The sequence below is a fragment of the Oncorhynchus masou genome, chromosome 1, assembly GCF_036934945.1.
Source record: "Oncorhynchus masou masou isolate Uvic2021 chromosome 1, UVic_Omas_1.1, whole genome shotgun sequence".
Lineage (NCBI taxonomy): Eukaryota > Metazoa > Chordata > Actinopteri > Salmoniformes > Salmonidae > Oncorhynchus > Oncorhynchus masou.
The window spans coordinates 28,754,996-28,765,905 of record NC_088212.1 but is presented as its reverse complement, the minus strand read 5'-3'; positions in this window follow the sequence as shown (position 1 = coordinate 28,765,905).

Sequence of the window (10,910 nt, the reverse complement as noted above, 5' to 3'; positions counted from 1 at the left end):
ACAGGTAATTAGATGTGAAGAGAGGAGATTAGAACATGCCCATCAAGATAAAGGAGCTTGGTGACAGGCATAGCTGAAGGTTACAACTATTATTACCCCACTTGCCCTTGTGAAGCCTGCACTTCCAAGAGCTGAAAGGGACACGGTACATTGATTTACAAATGCAGTAGAGTAAAACATCATCCTCCGTGTCTCTCTTCCTTCACATCTTTCTTTAGGCTCAGAGGGAGTGTCTCTGCCACCTGGACAAACTGACTTTTCCAAAGTCAAATATGAGGGATTGGAAGGTCCCAATGCACCTTCCCACACAGAGGCTCATAAGCCCCCACTGTAACATATGAACACACTCATGGACCCATCAAAACATGTACAGTGGCAAGAAAAAGTATGTGAACCTGGATATCTGCATAAATTGGTCATGAAATTTGATCTGATCTTCATCGAAGTCACAACAACAGACAAACATAGTTTGCTTAAACTAATAACACACAAATTATTGTATTTTTCTTGTCTATATTGAAAACATCATTTAAACATTCACAGTGTAGGTTGGAAAAAGTATGTGATCCCTTGGGCTAATGACTTCTCCAAAAGCTAATTGGAGTCAGGAGTCAGCTAACCTGGAGTCCAATCAATGAGACGAGATTGGAGATGTTGGTTAGAGCTGCCTTGCACGAAAAACACTCACAAAATTTGAGTTTGCTATTCACAAGAAGCATTACCTTTTGTGAACCATGCCTCAAACAAAAGAGATCTCAGAAGACTTAAGTTTAAGAATTGTTGACTTGCATAAAGCTGGAAAGGGTTACAAAAGTATCTCTAAAAGCCTTGATGTTCATCAGTCCACGGGAAGACAAATTGTCTGTAAATGGAGAAAGTTCAACACTGTTGCTACTCTCCCTAGGAGTGGCCGTCCTGCAAAGATGACTGCAAGAGCACAACGCAGAATGCTCAATGAGGTTAAGAAGAATCCAAGAGTGTCAGATTAAGACTTATAGAAATCTCTGGAACATGCTAACATCTCTGTTGACGAGTCTACGATACATAAAACACTAAACAAGAATGGTGTTCATGGGGGACACTACGGAAGAAGCCACTGCTGTCCAGAAAAAACATTGCTGCACGTCTGAAGTTTGCAGAAGTGCACCTAGATGTTCCAGAGCGCTACTGGAAAAATATTCTGTGAATAGATGAAACTACAGTTGAGTTGTTTGGAAGGAACACACAACACTATGTGTGGAGAAAAAAAGGAACAGCACACCAACATCAAAACCTCATCCCAACTGTAAAGTATGGTGGGGGGGGTATCATGGTTTGGGGCTGCTTTGCTGCCTCAGGACCTGGACAGCTTGCTATCATCAACAGAAAAATGAATTCCCAAGTTTATCAAGACATTTTGCAGGATAATGTCAGGCTATCTGTCCGCCAATTGAAGCACAACAGAAGTTGGGTGATGCAACAGGACAACAACTCAAAACACAGAAGTAAATCAACAGCAGAATGGCTTCATCAGAAGAAAATAAGCCTTCTGGAGTGGCCCAGTCAGAGTCCTGACCTCAACCCGACAGATGCTGTGGCATGTCCTCAAGAGAGCAGTTCACACCAGACACCCCAAGAATATTGTTGAACTGAAACAGTTATGTAAAAGTAATGGTCCAAAATTTCTCCTGACCGTTGTGCAGGTCTGATCCGCAACTGCAGAAAACGTTTGGTTGAGGTTATTGCTGCAAAAGGAGGGTCAACAAGTTATTAAATCCAAGGGTTCACATACTTTTCCCACCCTGCACTGTGAATGTTTACACGGTGTGTTCAATAAAGACAAACGTATAATTGTTTGTGTGTTATTAGTTTAAGCAGATTGTGTTTGTCTGTTGTTATGACCTAGATGAGGATCAGATCTAATTTTATGACCAATTTATGCAGAAATCCAGGCATTTCCAAAGGGTTCACATACTGCAATGTTTACAGTGGCAAGAAAAAGTGAGTGCCATGAGTTCATAGTTGCCATACTATAGAAAGAGAAACTGCATGGGAACAGAGGGACACCACATTGTTTTCTTTAAAAATATTCAAGTCTATTGACACAACTGTGCATCAATCTAAGTGACATAATACAAAAATCCCCATTACAAACTATCATGACCACTATGAAAAGGGGAGTCTCAAGAACACAATGTTCACTAGTGTCGCGGGACTCATCTGAAGCTAACCCATACAAACAAATGGAAGTATGGAGGTAGTTTTGTGCCAACAAAAATAAAGGGTTAATGATGTGTCCAAAAAAACATATTTCCTAAGCTTCATTTATATCTCCTAGATATAGGACAGACACTGGCAGGTGCATGCAGGCTGACTTCGGTCGCCAGCTGTACAGAGTTTCCTCCGACACATTGGTGTGGCTAGCTTACGGGTTATGCGGGCAGTGTGTCAAGAAGCAGTGCGGCTTGGCGGGGTCGTGTTTAGAGGACGCATGGCTCTCGACCTTCGCCTCTCCCGAGTCCATACGGGAGTTGCAGCGATGGGACAAGACTGTAACTATCAAATTGGATATCACAAAATTGTGGAGGTTAAAAATAAATAACCAAATAATCTACTATTATTCCTTATGAGTTATTTTTTGACAGTGGTATATCTGTAATGACTAAAGTGAAGTAAGGTTTCATGGAAATGTGCCCGTAATGTCTGAACAGAATTAAATCAATATTTTTCAAGTTTTAATTTTTAAATACCTGCATTTTGCCTCTGTTTGGTCCTGTGCTTGTCTGTCCCATCTCCTCGTGAATCTGATTGGCCCACACAGAGTGGTCATGAAGCCATCATACGGCTCTTCATGGTACCCACTCATACTTTGGAAAACTAACAGATTTCTTCCTTTAAAGACAGGGGAAAACCGAACTCCACCACAAAGACAGGCATTGTCAGTGCTCCAATATGCCGTGACTGGCTAACAAATTTGCTGGAGCTGATAAGGTGGTTTAAAATCAGCCCAGATCGTTGCACAAGGGAAGATTCATAAACTTCCCAGGACAGCAGTGAAACTGGATCCCTGATGTAACATGGTACCAGCACAGCTCCTTTCTTCTCCCATCTGCAGATATACCCTTGCATCCGACTCGTCAGATGGTTGTCATTGATTGTACGTACTGTCTTGAGCAAAGTGTGTGTGAGCAGTGTGTGTGTGTGTTTTAGCAGCATGGTTAAGAGAATGTGAGTATGTGTATGGATCCAGTCTGTTGAAATTTCCAACGACCTTATCTCAAAGACAGAGACACAAAGTGGTGGGACGGTTTACTGCAGATAAAGTGATTAGAGAGCAGAGCAGAATGACAAGGACAGCGACATGGGCCATTCATACAGATAAACAGCCAGCAAGGAAAAAACAAAACACAAAGGGGACAGCAGTCCCTCTAGGAGTGTACGTGTCTTGGGACATGTATAACTCATATTATGTATGTGATTGGTAAATACATTCATAGCATTGTAGAGGAAAAAGTTATTTCAGATGTTTTTCAGTTATTACAGCTACAAAAAGGTCAAAGCATATGTGATTAGCTAAGACACTAAATTAAGTTATTTCGAAATTATTTCAGAAAATACTGAAAATACTGAATGCATACAGGCCAGATGAGCCAGATTTTTCACCGGATGTATAACATATGAAGCATCCGGTTGGCGTTTCCACATACTAACAAATATGGTGATGAGAGGAAGCCCTGTGGGAGAAGATGGAGCGAGATGGATTTTGTCCGAATTCCTGCTCATTTTCTCATCGATGAAACATTTGATCTCCATACAGTTTTCTGTTTCCCAAACTAGAATATGTAACAAAGAGAGTGAACTGCGTTTTGTAGACTTTACCCTTTGCCAAAGTTGTTTTTAATTGCGTTGTTTAGGAGTGCAAGGGCGAATTGAGCTATTGCACACGCACACTTCAAAGTAGGCACTCTCTAACGGAAATATGCAAATAAATGCCAGAACGCGCCAATAGGATCTCACTAGCTCTGCCCACCATAATTAATTTGCTCCCATAGAACGGCACATTGGACACATCATAATACCCGGTAATGGTTCCAATCGTTTTCCCCCCATGCATTTTTGCATCTGGAATTTTAAATCTACTTCACATAAGTGACATTTTGATAGCCATGTAATTCTTTCTCGGACAATGTGTTTTTTTGTCAATATATTCACCTCAATTTACTCTCAAATTCGAAATACTAATTAGCAACAGAGAAGACCACAGCAAGACTACAAATTCCTGCACTTAAAGCTGTCAGCTACGTTAACCAGCGTGCCCAGAGACCTGTGCCCAATCGATTAATTTGCATCCCCTTTCCTCTGTCCAAGCTAGGCCACAGACAACACATTAGCTAGTTATCAGAGTAGTAGATCAAAAAATAATTTTGATAATTGTTTGCACAGTATGTCAACTTGGTGTCCATTTCATGCCTTATGTCATGTTTCAAGGATGAGAATAACAACATTAAAAGGGAAGAAGACCACTATAGAGAGAGGCAATTTACCGGTTTGGACAGGGCCAGCATGATGCAATTTATCCGGTGTCTGTGAGCGTAGCTATTAAGTTTGAGCATCGTAGCAATACAATGTTTTCTATACAAAGAACCACTTATTCAATGACATAATTATTAACCAGATTACCCCTGATACCAGACTTGGATAAGTGGTAACTCGATGAGTGGTAATTCTAGAATGTTGTCATTGAGAATGTTTTATTCAATCTATTGACATTCAAAATGGACTTTGTTTAGACATTCAGCCTGTATTGTAGTTTCATGGCCAGAGACAAATCTTCAAAAAGGCAAAGTCTTTATTTATTCAGAGTGCTACATGCATTCCATTTTGATTTACAGGATCCTTCCCACTATATGATTGATAAGTCAAGTGATAAAATCCCAAGTTAACAAAAAACAGTTTATGGAAAAACTGCACTTGTCCTCATGTGAAAATTACAGTTTATGAAATATTCTACAGCTGTAATGTCATCAATAAAATAAAACTATTTCTATAGCACATTTCTTACAACAAATACATTTCAAGGTGTTGTCATTGGATGTGGTGTTGCCTGTAAAGTGAGGCACAGATAAAGAGGAGAACATCAAGGCATTCAAAATGGGTACAGGGATGGATGTGCAGGAGTCAGGACTTTGGGTCACATGGTCTGGGATCCTGGAATCACCAGATGGTCTGGTGGGCACTGTAATATTCATGTGTACTGAATGATAATTGGATGCATTTTAATGCCGTATCATACTGGTTAAGACCACCCAGATGGTTAGGTCATGGTCAGTTGATCCTGATTGGAGATAAGTGAACATGCAAGTTATAGCTAGCTAATAAAGAGCTACGTTAAGAAATATCCTGTAGTACTGCATTTTATTATTTTGTACAAAGCGTGCAAAACAAGACAGGCACCACAACAGTGGTGGAGGTCAAGCGACCGTATGGTGCAAGGGACCTTACCATTGAAGAGGCAGTGAAGTCAAAGGATTTCTATATCCAGAGGGGGTGTCTTACAGCCTTCGTGAAGACCATCCTTCCTGGCACCAGGTTCAAGGGCAGCTCCACATCACTGGAAGGTACACTTTGTCCTTTGTTGTGTGGACCACCAAACCCCCATCACCATCCAGCGTGACGACCTTGGGGAGACTCATATTGCTGGACTAGAGGAGCTTTTCAAGGACCACATGCTCACAGAATTGGCACTGCAACAGTGAACATCTAAATATCTTGTAAATAGTTTTCAAACAAATCAGTTTTTAGTCTTACATTGCGGTTTAATACCAATTCGTTTTTGTGTGTGTGTGTGTGGGGGGGGGGGGCACTGGATCAGCATTTGAGTCGCACCTCCTGTCAGTACCTGTTGTCAGGGAAGCCAAAGGGTTCCGAAAAAATTCCACATTAGTCATACACTAGGCTCCCAGAATGTTATATTACATACAAGTTTGCTCAAAGCAGCCAACTAAAGTACTGTAGTTCATGTAATTTCAATGGTTGTTCTGAGTGCATCTCTCACAGTTTCATTCAGTAGTACAACACAATTAACTTAGCCTTTTATCATGTGCACAGTAGGAATTTACACTTCCGGTCAAAAGTTTTAGAACACCTACACATTCAAGAGTTTCTTTATTTTTACTATTTTCTACACTATATAATAACAGTGAAGACATCAAAACTATGAAATAACACATATGGAATCATGTAGTAACCAAAAAAGTGTTAAATTAAATTATATTTTATATTTGAGATTCTTCAAATAGCCCCCCTTTGCCTTGACAGCTTTGCACTCTTGGCATTTTACAGGCTTCACCTGTAAGGAACCTCTTGGATCTAGACTTGGCACTCCGGTACTGCTTGCCGTGCGGTAACAGAGAAAATAGTCTAGGGTGGCTGGGGTCTTTGACCATTTTTAGGGCATTCCTCAGACACCGCCTGGTATAGAGGTCCTGGATGGCAGGAAGCTTGGCCCCGGTGATGTACTGGACCGTACGCACAACTCTCTGTAGTGCCTTGCAGTCAGAGGCCGAGCAGTTGCCATACCAGGCAGTGACGCAACCCATCAGGATGCTTTTGATGGTGCAGCTGTAAAACATTTTGAGGATTTGAGGACCCATGCCAAATCATATCAGTCTCCCGAGGGGGAATATGTTGCTGAGATCTTGGTTGAAAACAGCAGAGGTGTATTTGGAGGGCAAGTTGGTTAGGATGAGGGTGCCCGTTTCTACAGATTTGGGGTTGGACCTGGTGGGTTCATTGATAATTTGTGTGAGATTGAGGGCATCAAGCTTAGATTGTAGGATGGCCGGGGTGTTAAGCATGTCACAGTTTAGGTCACCTAGCAGCACAAGCTCTGAAGATAGATGGGGGGCAATCAATTCACATATGGTGTCCAGGGCAGAGGGTGGTCTATAGCATGAGGCTTGGCCCCGGTGACTTGTTTCTGGAAAGGTGGATTTTTAAAAGTAGAAGCTCGAATTGTTTGGGTACAGACCTGGATAGTAAAACAGAACTCTGTAGTAGATTGCAACTCCGCCCCCTTTTGCAGTTCCATCTTGTCGGAAAATGTTATAGTTCGGGATGGAAATTTCAGGGTTTTTGGTGGTCTTCCTAAGCCAGGATTCAGACACGGCTAGGACATCTGGGCTGGCAGAGTGTACTAAAGCAGTGAATAAAACAAACTTAGGGAGGAGGCTTCTAATGTTAACATGCATGAAACCAAGGCTTTTACAGTTACAGAAGTCAACAAATGAGAGCACCTGGGGAGTAGGAGTGGAGCTAGGCACTGCATGGCCTGGATTAACCTCTACATCACCAGAGGAACAGAAGAGGAGGAGGATAAGGGTACGGCTAAAGGCTATCAGGACTGGTCGTCAAGTGCGTTCAGAGCAGAGAGTAAAAGGAGCAGGTTTCTGGGTGCGATATAATAGATTCAAGGCATAGTGTACAAACAGAGGTATGGTAGGATGTGAGTACATTGGAGGTAAACCTAGGCATTGAGTAATGATGTGAGAGATATTGTCTCTAGAGACGATTAAACCAGGTGATGTCACCGCATATGTGGGAGGTGGAACTAAATGGTAGGTTAAGGCATATTGAGCAGGGCAAGAGGCTCTACAGTGAAATAAGACAATCACTAACCAGGACAGTAATGGACAAGGCATATTGATATTAGGGAGAGGCATGCGTAGCTGGGTGATCAATAGGGGTCCAGTGAGTGGTTGGGCTGGCTGGAGACACGGCGATTCAGACAGCTGGCAGGCCGGGGCTAGCAAGCTAGCAGAATGGCGTTAGAGGGACGTCTCGACGGAGGAAAGTCCGTTTTGGTCTCAAGTGGTCTCAACACCCAATCCTCATGCCTCATTTTACTTCGAGGCTACATACAGACACCGGTTAGTCAGGCTGATTGAGAAAGTATGTACATGTACATATGGTTAAAGTGACTATGCATATATGATGAACAGAGAGTAGCAGTAGCGTAAAAGAGGGGTTGGCAGGTGGTGGGTGGGACACAATGCAGATAGCCCGGATAGCCACTGTGCGGGAGCACTGGTTGGTTGGCCCAATTAAGGTAGTAAGTACATGAATGTATAATTAAAGTAACTATGCATATATGATAAAACAGAGAGTAGCAGCTGCGTAAAAAGAGAGGTTGGGGGAGGCTCACAATGCAAATAGTCCGGGTAGCCATTTGGTTACCTATTCAGGAGTCTTATGGCTTGGGGGTAAAAACTGTTGAGACGCCTTTTTGTCCTAGACTTGGCACTCCGGTACTGCTTGCCATGCGGTAGTAGAGAGAACAGTCTATGACTGGGGTGACTGGGGTCTTTGACCATTTTTAGGGCCTTCCTCTAACACTGCCTGGAGTAGATGTCCTGGAAGGCAGGCAGCTTAGCCCCAGAGATGTACTGGACCGTACGCACTACCCTCTGTAGTGCCTTGCGGTCAGAGGCCGCATTACCAGGCAGTAATGCCTCGATGTTGCAGCTGTAGAACCTTTTGGGGATCTCAGGTCCCATGCCAAATCGTTTTAATTTCCTGAGGGGGAATAGGCTTTGTCGTGCCCTCTTCACGACTGTCTTGGTGTGTTTGGACCATTCTAGTTTGTTGTTGATGTGGACACCAAGGAACATGAAGCTCTCAACCTGCTCCACTACAGCCCCGTCAATGAGAATGGGGGCGTGCTCAGTCCTCCTTTTCCTGTAGTCCACAATAATCTCCTTAGTCTTGGTTACGTTGAGGGATAGGTTGTTATTCTGGCACCACCCGGCCAGGTCTCTGACTTCCTCCCTATAGGCTGTCTCGTCGTTGTCGGTGATCAGGCCTATCACTGTCGTGTCGTCTGCAAACTTAATGATGGTGTTGGAGTTGTGACTGGCCATGCAGTCGTGGGTGAACAGGGAGTACAGGAGGGGACTGAGCACGTACCCCTGGGGAGCTCCAGTGTTGAGGATCAGCATGGCAGATGTGCTGCTACCTACCCTCACCACCTGGGGGCGGCCCGTCAAGAAGTCCAGGATCCAGTTGCAGAGGGAGGTGTTTAGTCCCAGGATCCTTAGCTTAGTGTTGAGCTTTGATGGTGCTAAGGTGTTGAACGCTGAGCTGTAGTCAATGAATAGCATTCTCACATAAGTGTTCCTTTTGTCCAGGTGGGAAAGGGCAATGTGGAGTGCAATAGAGATTGCATCATCTGTGGATCTGTTTGGGCGGTATGCAAATTGGAGTGGGTCTAGGGTTTCTGAGAAAATGGTGTTGATGTGAGCCATTACCAACCTTTCAAAGCACTTCAAGACTCCAGACGTGAGTGCTACGAGTCTGTAGTCATTGAGGCAGGTTGCCTTTGTGCTCTTGGGCACAGGGACTATGGTGGTCTGCTTGAAACATGTTGGTATTACAGACGTAAATCAGGGACATGTTGAAAATGTGATTACTCACCTCAGATTAGACTAAGTGTTTTTCTACAAGGCGTTGGACGGGAGGGATATACTACAGACACCTGACCAGGCCCAGATCCGTCATTCGCTAGAGAAAGAAATTGAGATTTCACAGAAAAAGATCAAGGTTCCTTGTGAGGATCAGGCGACGAGTGGCTAATCTGACTTTGCCTTCCGTCCTGCTAGCTACCGTTCAATCGCTGGAAAATAAATGGGCGAACTGAAAGCACGTATATCCTACCAACAGGATATTAAAAACTGTAATATCTTATGTTTCACCGAGTCGTGGTTGAACGACAAAATACAGCTGGTGGTTATACACTATCGGCAGGATAGAACAGCAGCCTCTGGTAAGACACGAGGGGGGGGGGGGGCTATGCATATATGTAAACAACAACTGGTGCACGATATCTGAGGAAGTCTCAAGGTTTTGAGTATCTCTAGACCACACTATCTTGCTGTAGACCACACTATCTACCTAGAGAGTCTACATACCACCACAGACCGAGGCTGGCACTAAAACCGCACTCAATGAGCTGTATACTGCCATAAGCAAACAGGAAAATGCTCATCCAGAGGCGGCGCTCCTAGTACAGGGAAACTTACATCAGTTTTACCTAATTTCTATCAGCATGTTAAATGCGCAACCAGAGGGAAAAGAAAATCAAGACCACCTTTACTCCACACATAGAGACGTGTATAAAGCTCTCCCTTGCCCTCCATTTGGCAAATCTGACCATAAGAATATCCTCCTGATTCCTGCTTACAAGCAAAAATTAAAGCAGGAAGCACCAGTGACTCGGTCTATAAAAAAGTGGTCGGATGAAGCAGATGCTAAACTACAGGACTGTTTTGCTAGCACAGACTGGAATATGTTCTGGGATTCTTCCGATGGCATTGAGGAGTACACCACATCGATAAGTACGTCAAAGACGTCATCCCCACAGTGACTGTACGTACATACCCCAACCAGAAGCCATGGATTACAGGCAACATTCCCACTGAGCTAAATGGTAGAGCTGACACTTTCAAGGAGCGGGACTCTTACAAGAAATCCCGCTATGCCCGCCGACAAATGATCAAACTGGCAAAGCATCAATACAGGACTAAAATCTAATCCTACTACACCATCTCCGACGCTCGTTGGATGTGGCAAGGCTTGCAAACTATTACAGACTACAAAAGGGAAGCACAGACGAGAGCTGCCCAGTGACACAAGCCTACCAGACGAGCTAAATAACTTCTATGCTTGCGTTGAGGCAAGTAACACTGAAACATGCATGAGAGCATCAGCTGGTCCGGACGGCTGTGTGACCACACTCTCCACAGCCTATGTGAGTAAGACCGTCAAACAGGTCAACATTCGCAAGGTTGCAAGGCCAGACAGATTACCAGGAATTGTACTCCGAGCATGCGCTGACCAACTGGCAAGTGTCTTCACTGACATTTTCAACATCTCCC